Consider the following 12,091-nt stretch of genomic DNA (forward strand, 5'->3'; position numbering starts at 1 on the left):
GCAGAAGGAGGAGGTCACAGATGGAGGAGGAGGAGGCAGAGGGGCTGATTCCAGGCTCTATTCACCGGAGAAGGAGGTAGAAGGGGGAGGGGCCCGAGCAAAGGAAGAGGAGGCAGAGGGAGGAGGTCGCAGATGGAGGAGGAGGAGGAGGTGGAAGTGCCGATCCTAGGCCCTATTCGTTGAAGAAGGAGGCGGAGGGGAGAGGGGGCCGAGCGGAGGAGGAGGAGGTCACGGATGGAGAGTGGATGGAGGAGGAGGCAGAGGCATCGATCCTGGGTCCTATTCATCGAAGAAGGAGGCGGAGGGGGGAGGGGGCCGAGTGAAGGAAGAGGAGGCGAAGGGAGGAGGTCACGGATGAAGGAGGTGGAGGGGCCGATCCCGGGCCTATTCACCTGAGATTCAGAAAAAAAAAAGATTAGCTACTCACTCGAGGAGGCTCCGATCCACCGTCAGTTGCTCGGTCCTCCTCCCTCGCTACCGCCACCACTGACTTGGTCACTAAGAAAGGGAAAGACCGAAGATGGGTCTTGAACTTGGGAAGTTGAGCTGTCGAAGGGAATGACGATGAATAATAAAATCCTAAGAGTTAAATGGTTTCTTAGCTCAATCAGATTATGCTGGGTCAAGCAGTTTGCAGTCCAACCAATCGGATCAAGCGGGTTTGGTTGGATTTTAAACATAGATGATTCAATTAGATAACTAGCCCGGTCCCATAGAAGTCAGGTCGGGTTTAATAACAATGCTTAATTAGAAGTGCACCTAATTTTGTGCAAGGGATGCATGGTTGGCGTGTAATCTTAGACATGCAAATCTAGTTGCATGCACTAATGAAAGGACATGAGGTTGTTGGAAAATGTGTCTCAAAATTAATCGTCAGTCTGTTGACGGTTGTATTATTTGATGTAATTATATATGAATTAATTAATAAAATATTTATTTGATAATTTTTATCATAAGCTTGTACATCTTCTATATCGAACTTCTGTGTTACGATGAAAGTCCTTAAGACTATTTTAAATCGATAAAGAAGGATTTATCGTTTAGTCCTTAAATGAATTAGCGACCAAATGATATGTTATTACTAGGATGATAGACATATTAAGTGTAGGTCGTTGTGTACCATATAGGTTGGTTGTTCTCTTAACCAAGGAGCGTGGAGATGCTGGTATGGCATGCAGGTGAAATATAGGGATACATTTCACTGCATGTGGCCAACTCTGGAGCACTCTACTGTCAAGAGTCACTCCAAAGGGATATAGATATAAGTGTCCCTCTAATCTGAGATCACCACTGTGACTTGCAAGCAACTCACTGTGCTTTGGTGCTGAACTACCTGAATTTCTAATTCAGGATCAAAAGATTTCTGGACACAGTCAAGTACTTGTGAAGTCGGTACATGAGTCAAGATGGAATTGACCACTCAAGAGATTGGAGAGAATGCTTTGTGTTTCAATTTAGTAAGACCTTGGCCAGGATAATCCTTGTGAGGATCATAGAATTTATTAGGTTAAGACACATAATGGATGTACCATTAAGCATTGACAGTTTAAACTCTAAGTCTTCCTAGCATCAAAGGTCAAAGGGATGAATTATACGGTAACTATATTCAAATAGGTTCTTGAGTGTTGCTTTATATACATTCGGCCAATCCGGACGTCGGATACCATTGCTAGATGGTTACTCCGATTGGTACAGAAATTAATTTTTGTACTAACTAGCTTAGGTTTGAACTTATGGAGTCACACATATTAAAAATTTCTCTCCGATCATATGGCTAATCTGAAGAGTCTCAGTCAACGGAGACTCTGATGAAGAGTCTCACTGGATGGGGACTCTAGAGAAGAGTCCCACTAGACTTGAACTCTTCATTAATGAAAGATTAATTAATGATTAGAATACTAATTAGCTCAATTTAATTGAGCATTAAAGTCTGGATCAAGATTGATTGAATTTGATTCAATCAGATCAAGTCTGATTAGGTGATGAAATGACTTAATCGGTAAGGAGAAATGATCCTGATTTGATCGGATCTATGGCTCAATTAATTTATTGATTTGATCAAGTTTAATTGAGATTATAAGATTCTAATTAGATTAGATTCATCATATTTTATTTGGATCTAATTGGATTGGGTTTGAAAGAAATTCAATTGGTTAAATGCTAGAGTCCCAAATGAATAGGACTCTATCCCTTGCACCACCTAAATTATCTCATGCTTTTTCTCACCACACAAAATTAATTTGTATGTCAGAAAATTAAAAAATAATCTTTTTTTTATCACCCATTAAGGATAGAAATTGGTTGGTTTTGATTTTAATTCAAATTAGTTTGAATTTCAACTTAAAACCTCATCCATATCCTTCCACACGTTGGCTGCTTTTGAAGGGATCTATTGTGTACGAAAAAAAAGGTCTTTTTAATTGATTTTTATGTCCTATTTTCTTTGATAAGTCTCTTTTTAAGTTAGATAAGGGTGAGAAAAAATTAAAATCAAATTAAAATTCAAAAAAGTTTGAATTGCAACAAACTCCAGCTCTTATCTTATCTAATCTGATTTGTGCGACAACCATAAAAGGGCCATAATTTTATGTGTCAAAAAGAGATAGCCTTTCACTGTGAGATACCAGAGAGAAAAAGGGTCAAAAATCCTTCTTTGAAATGTGAGCTTTGAGTGGGTTTCCTTCTTCCTTGGCATAAGCAAAAGAGGAGATCGATCTCCTCTTGGGTGAGAGACCTAAAACTATTCTAATTTTTGGGTGAGAAAAAAATCAAAGAGAAGAGAGTCTTCATCTGATTTTTTCCACCATCCAGCATCTTTCTTTAATCCATCTTCAACATTAAAAAGGTTCGAGGTGATCGAAGAAGGAGATCAAGTCAGATCTGCCATCAGAAGCCGACTGCCCGAGCTAGCACTCCATGGAGGGCTGATCGATCCGAGGGCTTCGTGTGGACCATCCGTAGAGGTCAGATGCTTGTACGGTTGTGAGCGATCAGAGAGAACTTCTAGATCTACATTCTCGATCGTGGAGTTCGACTACCCACAATCAAGTATTGGGTTCGGATGCTAGAAGTAGTAGATTAGATCTATTACTAAATACCATCTTTTGGTTCACATACTTGTCATTTTAGATTTAGATTATATATATATAAATTCATGTCATAGATCTATTTGTAAGAGTTTTAAGATCAAATCTTATGTATGTATTTATAGATTAAATAGTTTAATCTAATATTCTTTCATTAAAAATTTTTGAAATGCATGTATGAAACTCCTACGCATCCCAACAGTGGTATTAGAGACAAGTTCGATATGACATGATATTATATATATTTAGATCTATAATTTAATTTAGATTAAATCTGATATATGATATTTAGATCTAAAATTAGTTATAGATCTGATCGCACAAACTGATATAAGGTTGTCCTGCTGTAAGGTTTATCCCTTGCAGTACAAAGATTATCCTAGTTTGAGCTGATCTTTATAAAATCTGATTTTAATTTAAAATATATAATTTTTATTTATGATAATTATTATTTAATTTTGATATAATCAAAATATAATAATCAGATCTGAAATAATTTAGATTAGATTTAAATTATTTAGATTAGTTGATCTGAGTAGCGAAGTAATTGGATCGGGTTTGTCACCAGGCCGTTCGATCATAGGAGATAATAGAAATTAGATCTCTCTTTTTTCTATTCAATTGGATCCTCTTATGATGTGTAAGGGTGCCATTATGACTATATCCCATAAAGATGAATGCAAAAAGAAAACTTTACTTTTCTAAAAAATCTTAAGATTGTGTATATGATATATTGTATGAAAGGTAGTTGCATCTAATCTTTGTAAATAAAATCTAGAATTATGAATATGTTTAGAATAGTTCTAAAATAATTTATGATTAATTTTATTGCTGTTTATGTAGAATTATTTTGATCTAAAATTAATATAATTATTGTAGTTCGCTTATTGAGTCAACTCAGGACTCTGGTTAGTCAGCTTAATTTTTGTTGAGCTGACTCAATGTAACAGACTGAAAATTATAATTAATAGTTCATCATCAATAAGTTAACTAAGTCTCAAAACTTAGTCAATCCATTGTGATGAGAAGGCTCAATCCAAGGATGAACCGATTCAAGTTTCAGATCTAAATGATTATGCATAAAATTATTGTAAAAATATTTTATAAAATTTAAAATTATTTTTAAATATCAAACCCCTAACCACAGTCTCAAACTTAATTAAGAATTAAGTTAAATAAATTAGATCTAGAATTATGAATTAAAAATCTAATGTCATTCGCATAAAATGTGGGTGATGGATTTTTGGGTTAGCTTGATCAGGTCCTCCTAATTGGGTTAGACCTAGGGTTAGAATCAAAGATCAAATGGATTAAAAAGAAAAATTAAATTTAATCAAAATTTCTCTAGTGCCAATACAATAGTTGTAGTTGGTCGAGTCCATGTCTTTGATTAGACCCAAATGGACTTTGATCTTGAGCTCAGCGATCGAACCCAAATCCATAAGTAGATCCGATTGAAACTGATTAACCAGTTGGTGTCTAAGATAAGTTTGGCAGTTTTGATCGGTGATTTTAATTGAGAGCTACTCATATAGATTGAGTCTATGATGAGTTAATGGCATATCCCTCCACCGATCTGACTTACCTGACCAACATAGTGAATCAAGTTTTGATCAGATCGCTTAATGATTAGGGTTGACCCATGCTTACTAGAAAATTAGTTCAACTGATTTAGGTGCCCTTAATTTGACTTGTCTTTATTCTCGACATGACTTGATGAAGTTAGTGGGAGGATTGATAACTTGTCAGTAGGACCAGCTTGTTTTTAGTCCACCCTAATTTGACTTGGTGAAGTCAGTGGGAGGATTAAGATTAGCTGGTCTGTGTATTTAATTCTATTAAATTATGTTAACTAAATCTTCTAAATTATTAAGTCCATAAAATGAGCTAGTTATGATGATAACTAGATTATAGCCTCCCATTAAGGTGAATGGTAATGGGTCCATTATTTTTGATTGACATTGCAGGTGCCATCCATCTAGTATTTCTCTGAATGATAGAATTATTATTCATCATATGATAACTCTATTATACTATCTGATGAATGATTGGGTTGGTCGAGCCATACTCAGACCTGATTATTCATTAGTTAGAATCACTGAGTAGGTTCATGTTAATGGTTGGACCTAACCAGGACTTTTAGTGGAGGTCCATCACCTACTGAAATAAAATCTGAGATAAAATTAATTACTAAAAATTATTTAGAAAAATAATTGGTTGAGAATCTACCCATAGATGCATATGGGTTGGTCGAGCCATACTCGATCCTGTATGCAGTCTGTGTGGATTCTAGTATCTGCTAAAGAATTAAGGTAATTCTTCGAATTGAAGGTAGAGGCTATCAATTCGTATAAAATAGTGAGAGAACCTTTAAACTAAAATCCATGTCTTTAGGCTTGATTAATTCATATACTAATTAGGTCTGTATTTTTCTTTCTTTTCAGAAATGGCTAGTAATTTATCGCTCAACTCACTGTTTGACAGTGATGAGCTTATTGGATCCAACTTCGATAGTCAGTATCAGAAGTTGAATATTGATCTTGAGCCTAATCTAGCTAAAAAGTTTAAGACTGAATCGAGTCAAGTAGATTATGATCCAAATAGGCTAAAGAGAACTGAGCAATTAATTACTGATCAAGATACTTATATGATAACACCTTATAATTTCTCTATATGTGATACTACTATCTGGGTATTAGATACCAGAAGTTCAGTTCACATATGCAATTCATTGCAGGAACTTCAAGTTAGTAGAAAATTTGAGAATGATAGAGATTCTTAAATATGGAAGATAGAAGTCAAGTTCCAATTTGATCTTTAGGAATTATCGAGCTTATTTTCAAATCTAATAGTATCATTTTAAGTGATTGTCACTATTGTTCATCTTTCTTGATGAATATAATCTCTATTGGTCTTTTGGCCAAAGATGGTTATAGTTTGTCAATAAAGAATGATTATTGTGATATCATTATGAATGATATTACAATAATGTGAGGATAATTAAGAAATGATATCTATGTATTGTCACAGCCTTTGAGCATAATATACACTCCAAATAAATATTCAAAGTTAGATAATATCACAGATGCCTACCTTTGACATTGTAGTCTCGGTCATATTAACAAAAGTAGGATAAACAGATTAGCACAAGAGGGTATCCTCAATATCAATGATTATGAATCATTGCCGACTTGTGAGTCTTGTCTTCTTGGAAAGATGACTAAGTCACCTTTTACTGGAAAAGGTGAACGAGCTAGTGAAGTTCTAGGTCTAATACATAGTGATGTTTGTGGACCTATGAACATTAGTGCCAGAGGAGGGTATAGCTATTTCATTACGTTTATAAACGACCTATCTAGATATGGGTATGTCTACTTAATGAAATACAAGTCCTAATCATTTGAAATGTTCAAACGATTTCATAATGAAGCAGAGAAACACACTGAAAAATGTATTAAGACTCTTCGATCTAATCGAGGAGGTAAATATCTTTTTAGTAAATTTCTGACATATCTTGAAGAGAATGAGATTTTCTCACAAAGGACTCCTCTAGAGACACCACAACATAATGGTGTCTCAGAAAGAAGGAATCGAATCTTGTTGGATATGGTTCGATCTATGATGGGGTTTGCAAGTCTGCTGATCTCTTTTTAGGGATATGCACTTGAGATAGCCTGTTTTGTGCTCAATAATATTTCGAGCAAGTTTGTTAGTAAAACACCATATAAGATATGGTCAGGACATAGGCCAAACCTCACTTACCTTAAGGTGATTACAAACCGATAAGCTCGGACCTAAATCCGATAAGTATAATTTTATAGAGTACCCCAAGGAAAAGAGGGGATATTATTTTTACCTCTCTGCTGAACAAAAGATATTTGTCAGCAGTAAGGCACATTTTTTGAAAAAAGAGTTCCTTAATGAAAGAATAAATACCTCTAAAATCAAGTTTGATGAAGTTCGATAAGTAGAAGAACCGACATTTGTAACTGAATTTGAATCGAATTTGATGAAATCAAATCTGGAGCCCAATATACAAACATCTTTAAGACGATCCGGTAGAGTACCACATCAGTCAGATAGATACCTAAGTTTCTTGGTCCGAGATGGAGATCCTGTTGAGCTCGATGAGAACAATGAAGATCCAGTCACCTATATGGATGCAATGCAGAGGTCCGACTCTGAAAAATGGCTTGAAGCTATAAAATTTGAAATGAAGTCCATGAAGATCAACAATATGTGGACATTGATTGATCCACCTGAAGGGATAAAATCCATAGGGTGTAAGTAGGTCTTCAAAAGAAAAAGGGGTGCAGACGGGAAGGTTGAGACCTATAAAGTCCATTTAGTTGCCAAAGGGTATCGTCAACATTATGGTATTGATTATGATGAGACGTTCTCTTATGTGACAATGCTCAAGTCCATTCGGATCATGCTTGTGATAGCGGCATATCTGGACTATGAAGTCTCGCAAATGGATGTGAAGATAGCTTTTCTAAATGGAGAGCTGAATGAAGAGGTGTATATGATGATGAGTCTAAGGTATGCAAGCTTCAAAGATCTATTTATGGATTGAAACAAGCATCTCGGAGTTGGAACATATGTTTTGATAAGGTGATCAAAATATATGGCTGCGTTAGGAATGGAGAAGAATCTTGTATATATAAGTGGACTAATGGTTCAGTAATTGTATTTCTTGTATTATATGTAGATGATATTCTCTTAATCGAATATGATGTCCCTGCATTGCAGGGAATAAAAGTGTGACTGTCATCATAATTCTCTATGAAGGATCTGGGAGAAGTAGCCTACATCCTAGGAATGAAGACTATAGAGATAAATCTAAGAGGCTGCTCGGACTCTCTCAATCAACATACATAGATACCATGCTAAAATGGTTTAGCATGGAGAATTTCAAGAAAGGCTATCTTCCGATAGGCCATGAAATTTTTTTCTCAAAGAAGGATTATCCGACAACTCCTCAAGAGAGAGAGCGTATGAGTAAAATTTCATATGTCTCGACAGTGAGTTCTATAATATACGTAATGACGTGTACAAGACCGGATGTGGCATACTCACTAGAAGTAGTGAGCAGATACCAATCAGATCCGGATGAGAACTATTGGAAGGTTGCAAAAATCATCCTTAAGTATTTGAGAAATACTAGAGACCAATAGCTCGTTTATGGGGATCCTGACTTGAAACTCATGGGATACACTGATTTCAATTTTCAGTCAGATCGTAACGATAATAAAAGCGTGTCGGGATACATCTTTATCCTAAATGATGGAGCTATCTGCTGAAAAGTTTCAAGCAGCACACTGTAGTCGATTCTATTTGCGAGGTGAAGTACATCATGGCATCTGATGCTGCAAAGAAAGCTGTGTGGCTGAGGAAGTTCATCACTGAGCTTGAAGTGGCACCTTCCATCGATGATCCAGTTCTACTTTATTACGATAGTACTGAAGCCATAGCTCAGGCATATGAGCCGAAAGCACATCAGCGGACAAAGCATATTCTGCACCGCTACCATCTGGTTCGAAAAATCATGGATCGAGGTGACACGACCTTCAGAAGATCGATAGAAAGAAGAACCTGGTCGACCCATTAACTAAAGTCCTTGCGGTGAAGGAGTTCGAAGATCATAAAATGAAGATGGGTATACGATACTGTACTTATTGGCTTTAGTAAAGTGAGAGTTGTTGGAAAATGTGTCCCAAAGTCAATCGTCAGCCTATTGACGGTTATGCTATTTAATGTAATTGTATATGAATTAATTAATAAAATATTTATTTAATAATTTTTATCATAAATTTGTACATCTTCTATATCAAACTTCTGTGTTATGATGAAAGTCTTTAGGACTATTTTAAATTGATAAGGGAGGATTTATCATTTAGTCCTTAAATGAGTTCGCTACCAAATGATATACTATTACTAGGATGATAGACATATCAAGTGTAGGTCGTTGTGTGCCATATAGATTGGTTGTCCTCTTAACCAAGGAGTGTGGAGACGTTGGTATAGTATGCAGGTGAAATGTAGGGGTATATTTCACTGAACGTGATCAACTCCAGAGCACTCTGCTGTCAAAGTCACTCCGAAGGGATATAGGTATAAGTATCCCTCCGACCTGATATCACCATGGTGACTTGTAAGCAACTTACTGTGCTTTGGTGCTAGACTACCTGAATTTTTAATTCAGGATCGAAAGATTTCTGGGTACAGTCAAGTACTTGTGAAGTCGGTGCATGAGTCAAGATGAAATTGATCACTCCAAAAGATTAGAGAGAATACTTTGTGTTTCAATTTAGTAAAAGCTTGGCCAGGGCAATCCTTGTAAGGAGTCACAAAATTTATCACGTTGAGACACATAATGGATGTACCGTTAAGAGTTGACAGTTTAAACTCTAAGTCATCCTAGCATCAAAGGTCAAAGGGATGAATTATATGGTAACTATATTTAAATAGGTTCTTGAGTGTTGCTTTACATACATTCGGTCTATCCGGATATCAGGTACCATTATTAGATGGTTACTCCGATTGGTACAGGAATCAGTTTCTGTACTATCGGTTTAGATTCGAACCTATAGAGTCACACACATTAGAAGTTTCTCTCTGATCACATGGCTAATCTAAAGAGTTACAGTCAACGAAGACTATGGTAAAGAATACCACTGGACGGAGACTCTGCTGAAGAGTCCCACTGGACGGAAACTCTAGAGAAGAGTCCCACTAGACTTGGACTCTATTATTAATGGAGGATTAATTAATAATTAGATCATTAATTAGCTCAATTTGATTGAGCATTAAAGTCTGGATCAAGTCTGATTGAATTTGATTCAATCAGATCAAGTCTAATTAGGTTATGAGATGACTTAATCGATAAGGAAGAAATGATCCTGATTTGATCGGATCTATGGCTCAATTAATTTATTGATTTGATCAAGTTTAATTGAGGTTATAGGAGCCTAATTAGATTAGGTTTATCTTATTTTATTTGGATCTAATTGGATTGGATTTGAAAGAAACCTAATTGGTTAAATCCTAGAGTCCCAAATGAATAGGACTCTATCCTTTGCATCACCAAAATTGTCTCATGCCTTTTCTCACCGTACAAAATCAATTTGTACGTGAGAAAATTAGAAAATAACCCTTCTTTTGTTGCTTATTAAGATAGGAATTTATTGGTTTTGATTTGAATTCAAATTAGTTTGAATTTCAACTTAAAAGCTTATTCATATCCTTCCACACATTGGCTACTTTTGAAGAGGTTTATTTTGTATAAGAAAAAGAGGTCTTTCGAATTGATTTTTGTACCCAATTTTCTCTGTTAAGTTCCTCTTTAAGTTAGATAAGAGTGAAAAAAAGTTGAAGTCGAATTGAAATTCAAAAGAGTTTGAATTGCAACAAACTCCAGCTCTTATTTTATCTAATCTAGTTTGTGCGACAACCATAAAAGGGCCACAATTTTGTGCACCAAAAAGAGAGAGCATTTTACCATGAGATATCAGAGAGAAAAAGGGTCAAAAATCCTTTTTTGGGACATAAGCTTTGAGTGGATTTCTTTCTTTTTTGGCACGAGCAAAAGAGGAGACCGATCTCCTCTTGGGTGAGAGACCTAGAGCTGTTATAGATTTTTGGGTGAGGAAAAAATCAAAGAGAAGAGAATCTTCATCTGATTTTTCTCCACCATCCAGCATCCTCCTCTAATCCATCTTCGACATCGAAAAGGTCCGAGGTGATCGAAGAAAGAGATCAAGTCAGATCTGCCATCAGAAGCCCACTGCGCGAGCTAGCACTCCTGCGGAGGGCTGATTGGTCCGAGGGGCTTCGTGTGGATCATCCGTAGAGGCCAGACGCTTGTGCGGCTGTGAGCAACCAGAGAGAACTTCTAGATCTACGTTCTCGATCGTGGAGTTTGACTATCCATACTCAAGTATTGGGTTCGGATCCTAAAAGTTGTAGATTAGATCTATTACTAAATGCTGTCTTTTGGTTCACATACTTGTCATTTTAGATTCAGATTTTTATGCATATAAATTCATGTCATAGATCTGTTTGTAGGAGTTTTAAAATCAGATCTTATACATGTATTTGTAGATTAAATAATTTAATCTAATATTCTTCTATTGAAAATTTTTAAAATGCACGTACGAAACTCCTATGCATTTCAACATAAATATGCTTACAAAATCATCCAATTAATTTATAACAAACATTTACACTAAGGTAATTAATGTCCAACGACCAAGAATCTGAGATACATCAAGATGCAGTCTCCCATTCATATTTCATTTACCAATATCTCTAATTAAATTTTTTCTACATTCAACTGATAAGATTCTTATGAGTTGGATGTACGGCAAACTAGAACAAGCCAACTGAACCTCTAGCTTAGCCCTCTTTCTATCCATCAAACAGATATCCCATATAGATTTAAATTACAGAATTAATTATATTCTACCATTAGGGGTGTCGCAATGCTTAGCCGTTTAATTCAATCTAATTTGATTCGATCTTATTGTGGATCGATAGATTATCTATTTAATAAAATGATCAGATTAGGATCCGTCTCGTTGATCCGCCGGTAAATATATTGTGTTCGGATTGGTAGAGAATTTACACACTTGAGTAAGCTGGGCAATTTAAGAAATAATATTAAAGTGAAAACAAAAAATTAATAATAAACAGTATTACAATTAAAAATAGAAGGGGAGCTGAATGAAGCAGTGGGCCGGTGTTGCCGCATGTCACCAGCTGGTGAAGCTTACGAAACAAGGAGCTGAAAACCAAGCAGCATCCGTTCAGGTATTCCACGTGCAATGGTGCCCCTAATACATGGCCAGCCGGACCCTCCATTCATCCTAAATCATGGTAGTAGACTGGACCGAGATGCGGTCCAAAATCCCCATTAGAGCATCCTATGTTAGGGCAACCTTCCGATGCATCTTCCCAGGCTCCTCTCCTCTCCCATCGGAAGGCTGTCACGATCTCTCCAGCCA

The sequence above is a fragment of the Elaeis guineensis genome, chromosome 11, assembly GCF_000442705.2.
Source record: "Elaeis guineensis isolate ETL-2024a chromosome 11, EG11, whole genome shotgun sequence".
NCBI lineage: Eukaryota > Viridiplantae > Streptophyta > Magnoliopsida > Arecales > Arecaceae > Elaeis > Elaeis guineensis.